Consider the following 6,435-nt stretch of genomic DNA (forward strand, 5'->3'; position numbering starts at 1 on the left):
CTGCCGATGCAGGGGACACGGGTTCGTGCCCCGGTCCGGGAGGATCCCACATGCCGCGGAGCGTCTGGGCCCGTGAGCCATGGCCGCTGAGCCTGCGTGTCCGGAGCCTGTGCTCCGCAATGGGAGAGGCCACAACAGTGAGAGGCCCGCGTACCGCAAAAAAAAAAAAAAAAAAAAAAAAAGAAGGGTCAGGGCCAGGAGGAAGTTCTACCTCCCACTTCACAAAGCAGGCTCAACATGTGCCTTTATTTGAACACCTTGAAAATTCACTACCCCATGATCTGTGAGGAAATATTTCTTTGTACTGAAGAGAGTGGTCCAGTTTTCCCCTTTGGGACTACCCAGAAAAAGTCTATACACCTGATACGATATTGTTATTCATGGCTAAGATCTGTTGAACACGTCTTTGTGCCAGGCATTGAGCTAGGTCCTTTATACAAACTCTCTTGTTTAATCCTTACAAAAAGTCTTTAAAGTAGGTATTATTTTTATACCCATTTTACGGAGGAGGAACCCAGGGCACAGAGAGGTTAGGTAACTTGATCAAGTTCACACAGCTAGGAAGCCCCAGACTGGGTGGCCAACCATGCTGCTCTGCCCAGGATACAGGACTTGCTGGGCCACAACCAGGAAAGTCACGGGCTAACTGGACTGAGTTGGTCACCCCCAGTCCCTCGTCTTCCTGGCACCGGTACCCGCATGCTTAACCACAGAACATCTTGTACCAGTAACCAGTGCCAGAGGAGGACTCCAACTATGTGTATCATCACAAAGATCATCACAGCGTCAGCCACTGGAACAGAAGTCCAAACACTTCTGCCCACTGCATCTTGGTGTTGGAGTCGCCAAGGAAAACACAGCACAGTCAAGCCCTGAACGGCCCAATGCTTTCTTTACTCATGTGAAGACAGAGCAAGAACAGCTTCGGCCGTGGGCCTTGGTTCCTCATGGCCAGCAGGTGGCCCTGATGGCAGGTGCAGCCATCGCAGGGCAGCTGGCCTCTGTGCACCCCTCTTGTGCTGAAGCAGAAGCATCCCAACTCCTCCTTCCTGGAGTTTGGAATACTGAAAGCTGGGGGCGTGCCAGAGGGGCACTGATGTACAGGTATAAGCGGGACAAAGGAGCACATGCTGAGCTTCACACGGGGAAAGATATTCCCACACGAGGTGATAAGCCCGGCACAGGCTGTGTGGGCTCATTATCTCTTGGGGAGGAAATGTTCCAGGCCCAGTTAGGGTAGAAAGACTGCACACTGGAGAATGCCTTTCCCAACAGATACACTGCCTCTGAATATCCACTCTTCAGATATTTCACACACACACACACACACACACACACACACGCTGTGTGGGCTCATTATCTCTTGGGGAGGAAATGTTCCAGGCCCAGTTAGGGTAGAAAGACTGCACACTGGAGAATGCCTTTCCCAACAGATACACTGCCTCTGAATATCCACTCTTCAGATATTTCACACACACACACACACACACACACACACACACACACACACACACTTCCCCCAGCCCTCTCCTTCCAGTCGTTCTCATATGGAACACTTTCGCCTCCTATGCCAGCCTTCTCCGCTTCTGCAGGCTTTTCGTATCACCTCCTGTGATGGGCAGAGTCAGTTGCTTACCATACAAGGGAACGAGGATGTGTAGGCTGAAGGGCTGCTGCCGGGTCGCCCTCTTTTCCTTTTTCCTTCCTAACAGAACATCTGTTTTGCTTAGGGCAGCGATGTGTCCTGCTTTTCAAACAAAACAAAACAAAGCTCTCTGCTATCAACTTCAGCCCAACCATTGGGGGATTGGGTGGTAGCAGTAGGCAGGGGAAATACGATGCATATCAAACCCAAACTGCACCTTAGTGTGGTGCCCCATTAAGGGTCCCTCCTTGCGCAGGCGTTCTCTCTCTCTGTTCACACAGAGTTAAGAGAGTTGGAGGTTCCTTCTCTTTCTGTGGTGTTCTTGCCTGAGACACAGACTCCCCAGCCTCACCTGTTACACCCTGTCCCACCTTTCCACCTGGCAAACTCCTACTCATTCTTCAAGACCCAGCTCAAATGTTTCCTGAGACGGTGATGAGCATGTGCTCATTTCCTTGTCCCCAGTGCCCAGCACAGGGCCTGGCACGCAAGAACCATCCTGCCTACAGGGCTGGCCCCTGCAGTAATATTTAGCCAGATCACACTACACATCACACCAGGGGTGGATCCTTAAGGACAGCCAGATTCTCTTTCCCAGAAGTGGAAAGGCAGCCTGAGAGAAAGCTGGGCCACCCTGTGCGTAGCACGTGGCACTTAGCCAATAAGATGTCAACCTCAGAGCCCACTATGTGGGTGACAACAAAGGAAGCTAGGCTGTGGTGAGAAGGCCCCGGGCTGATGTGTGAGAAGATATGGTCAGTGGGGTGTGGCTTAGTCCTTCTGGATCCCAGTTCCAAGCCCTTCCCATCCCAGCTTCCTCTTATCCAAGTTTCTGTTTCTTGCAACTCAAGAGTCCTAACTGCCCCAGGGGAAGAGGTTACCAGGGCTCAAAAGACGCTGATGTGAAGTTTGGGCCCCCACCTTCTCCGATGTCAGCTGGATCAACTCCCCCACCTCGTTGTTCAACCCTGAGTCAGGGGGTTCTCAGTCCGGCTGCACAGCGTAATGACTTCAGACCAAGTGGAATTAGATTCTGGGCTGGGGCCCCGGCTGCGGCAGTTTTTCAAATGCCCCCTTTGCACCGGACACCCCACTGTTTGCACAGGGCTTCCGCAGGGCAGCCAGGATGGGAACCACTGCCCTGGGGGAGAGAAGTACACAGGGCACTAGAGTCTGGAGTATCCACCCCCCTCAGGTAAAACAGCAGTGACGTTGGCTGTGGAGGGGCCTGCCTGTGTGGCCAGCCGTGCCCAGCCTGCCCTTCTTCTCCCTCCCCTTCCTTCCAGCCCCTACTCAGCAAAGGGCAATCCCTGAAGCTTTCCCGGCCCTATCCCCCAGCCCTACACGACACTGAGTCATGGCCCTGGAGCCCTAAAGGACCTTGCTCCTCCTGGCTCCCTGCCCTGCACAGACCCTCCTCCCCCAACTTACAGTGCTCTTCCTGCCCTTTCTCTCTGCCCATCCAGTCCCTACCAGTTTTCCAAGACCCACTTAATATTCCTCCTCCAGGAAGTCTTCCTGAATGCTCCAGCCCATTCTAGCCCCCATCTTCTCTGGCCTCCTGTTTGCATCCAGAGTCCACGGTCCTCACCGGGCTCATTTACTGCCTCCTGGTGACTCTTCCAGGAGCTGACATTTTGCCTCCGCAGCCAGCCTGTGAGACCCACGCCTGCCCTCCCCCAGTCTGGCCAAACCCCGGGCAAGGCACGTGGACAGGCTCAGAAGCCAGGGCCCTGGTTGCCGCCCCCAGCCCCTCCCTCTCATCTCCTCACTCCTGAGTTTCAGTGAGGGTCCACCCTTAGGAGGGCCCAGAGAGAGTCAGGTTGGAGGGGAGCACACAAAGATGGAATTGTGCCACTGCATGGATACACTGGGGAGCGGGGCTAGATCCCCTCTGAATTGCCTCCCAAATCTGAAATCTCTGAGCCCCGCCCACCAGCTGTCGTCCAACCAACCCACCTCCTCTCCTCGCCGCCACACTCCGTGCCCCTTCAGGGTCGGCGGTGGCACAGTGATGAGAGTCTGAAACCACAGCCAGAGGTCAGTAAGAGGCCACGATCAGTGCGGGACTGGTTTGGGGGCCGCCGGTCTGGCCAGCCATGCAGCGGCGGGTGACAGTCACAGTGACAGCAAAGGCAGAGCTAGGTGCGGGTCTGTACCCACCAGCCCAGCGCTCCCGCATCCCCCAAGAGCTGCTTGTCTCCCATTGCCCAGGCCACCACCTTGACGAGAACGCAGGAGGTGGCTTCTCCCCGAGAGCTTCGGGGTCATGCTAGGGAGCAGGGTGTTACAGCTTCAGAGGCTGACAGGCGACGCACCGCAAGACTCCTCACACACTCACACCCAGAGAGGTAGGTACCCAGAGAGGCCCCCACACAGCCGGCACGTGCGGGGGCCACGGAGGTGCTCACGGGCACAGAGGCACGGGGACTCGCCCACAGACACACAAACAACCAGGAAGGACCCAGACTGACCCAGACACCCGATGCGCACCTGTACACACACACACACACACACAGACCCGCAGACGCAGCTTCCCAGCAAGACACACGGACACAGGCCCCACGCCTGCCGTCATCCCGAGACACCCCTATCCACTTGCCCCCCTGGAAGGAAGCCTTTGGCTGGTTTGATGTGGTGACAACAGTTTTCTCACCCAACAACCTCCCTTTCCTTTCATCCACCCAACCTCTGCCGGAGGCCTTCTGCAGCGCAGCCCGCTAAGCTTCCCCTCCTGGGCCTGCGAGGCTCTCTGGCCAGGGCTGCGGGGTTTGGGAAATGGAGGACAAGGTCTGAAAGCAGCTTCTGGCACCTTTGCTGGGGTCTAGAGCCTGCCCTTCCCACGGAGAGGAGGGGTGAGGGGCAGTGAGGCCTCCAGCTTTCCCAAGGCCCAGCCCTGGTTGCTGCACCCTGCCAGGCCTCCCAAGGGAAAGTCTGGGCTGAGAGAGCCTGGTCCAGGGTCTCTAGTGTCCCCAGCAGCCTCTTAGCAGTCCCATCACGCCATCTGCCAGTGGGTTCCACACCTCAGGGCACCCACAAGCAGCCTTGCCTCTGGTCACTGGGATGCAGCTTCAAGGCCAGTTTCGAGCCTGGCTATGAGAGCCCTGTTCTCTTTCCCTGTGCAGTGGCTTCTCTTGTTGCTGGTCACCATGCAGACACAGCGGCAGAGCTGAGGGGCCTGCCTGGGGATGGCGCCTCGCTGTGCTGGACAGTGGGATAGGACTTAGGGAGGGGGTCAGAGCTGCCCCTCAGAGCCGAGTCGGGCAGGTAAGTTCTCGCTGAGGGTGGTCCCCAGGCCTGGTCCGTCAGATGTCATCCCAGCTGTGCGGTCTCCCTTTTTCCTCCCATCTACACCACGCCCGCTGGCCAAGTGGTGGAATTCCAGCTCCCTCACTCTGGCCCCGCTCTCGGCCCTCTGTCTAAGGCCCTCCTCCGGATATTCACAAGATGCCTCCTCCTCATGTAGGTCAAGGTCACCCCCACAGAGGGGCCCTCCCTGATCGCAGTGTAAAATAGGAACCCCCAACCCATTTCCTGTTTTGCCTTTCCTCGTAGCACTTTCCACTACACGTCAATATGGTAGATGTTTACTTGGTTCTTTTCTGTCTCTCCCACTAAAATGTAAGCCCTGTGAGGGCAGGGACTTTGGCCGGCTCAGTCCTAGAATTCCCAGCTTTTGCCAGGTAGGCACACAAAGCACGCACTAAACATGCTGAAGGAACATGGGCAGGTGTACACACGCACACTGACGCACGAGTCCTTGATGACGAATGTGTCACACGCACCACGCACGTGTACACACACAGGCAGAGGCACACGTGCTCATGCATCTCACTTGGCCCAGCTCCTCCAAGCTCAGGAGAAGTGTTATCACCCATGTTCCCCCATGCAGGCAGCCTCCAGCCAGATTCCACTCAGCCCTCCTGGTGCTAACTCGGCCTGACATGCCAGTTGCACGTGGGGCTTCTCGTGGAAGCCGAGGCAAGCCCACTACCACTGTGGTGGCTGCTAATTGGCTCTGTGTTGGGCCCTGGGTCACCGCTCGGTCAGCCATGGCTGATACCTTCTTCCCACTTGTCTCAGGAAAGGCGCTGCTGTCCCCTCTGCTTAGGCCTCAGACAGTCACTGAACCGCACATGCCCGGCCATGTGGGACCGGCTGGGCCAGCGAGCCCCTCTGATGGTGGCCCCTGCCCCTCTCACTCTTGGGAGAGAGCAGAGATGGCTCAGCACACAGGACTGCCCTGGGGAGGGGGGCATTTGCCCAAGGGGTGAGTTGTGATGACAAGGGTATGAGGAAGGCCCCGAGCCCAAATATCTATGTAGGATGACCTGTTAACAGTGACCTGTTACAGGACTTCCAGGGAAGTCCCTCTTCCAGAGTTTTTCAAGCTGGAATTAAGAGAAAATCCGGGGACTTCCCTGGTGGCTCAGTGGTTAAGAATCTGCCTGCCAATGCAGGGGACACGGGTTCAAGCCCTGGTCCAGGAAGATCCCACATGCCACGGAGAAACTAAGCCCAGGCGCCACAACTACGGAGCCTGCGCTCTAGACCCGCGAGCCACAACTACCGAAGCCCGTACATCTAGAGCCCGTGCTATGCAACAAGAGAAGCCACTGCAGTGAGAGGCCCTACAGCAAGGAAGGGTAGCTCCCGCTCGCCGTAACAAGAGAAAGCCCATGCGCAGCAACAAAGACCCAATGCAGCCAAAAATAAATAAAATAATTTTTTTTTAAAAAAGAGAGAGAAAATCTCTGTGTGTGTGTGTGTGTGTGTGTGTGTGTGTGTGT

Source organism: Physeter macrocephalus, chromosome 12 (genome assembly GCF_002837175.3).
Source record: "Physeter macrocephalus isolate SW-GA chromosome 12, ASM283717v5, whole genome shotgun sequence".
Lineage (NCBI taxonomy): Eukaryota > Metazoa > Chordata > Mammalia > Artiodactyla > Physeteridae > Physeter > Physeter macrocephalus.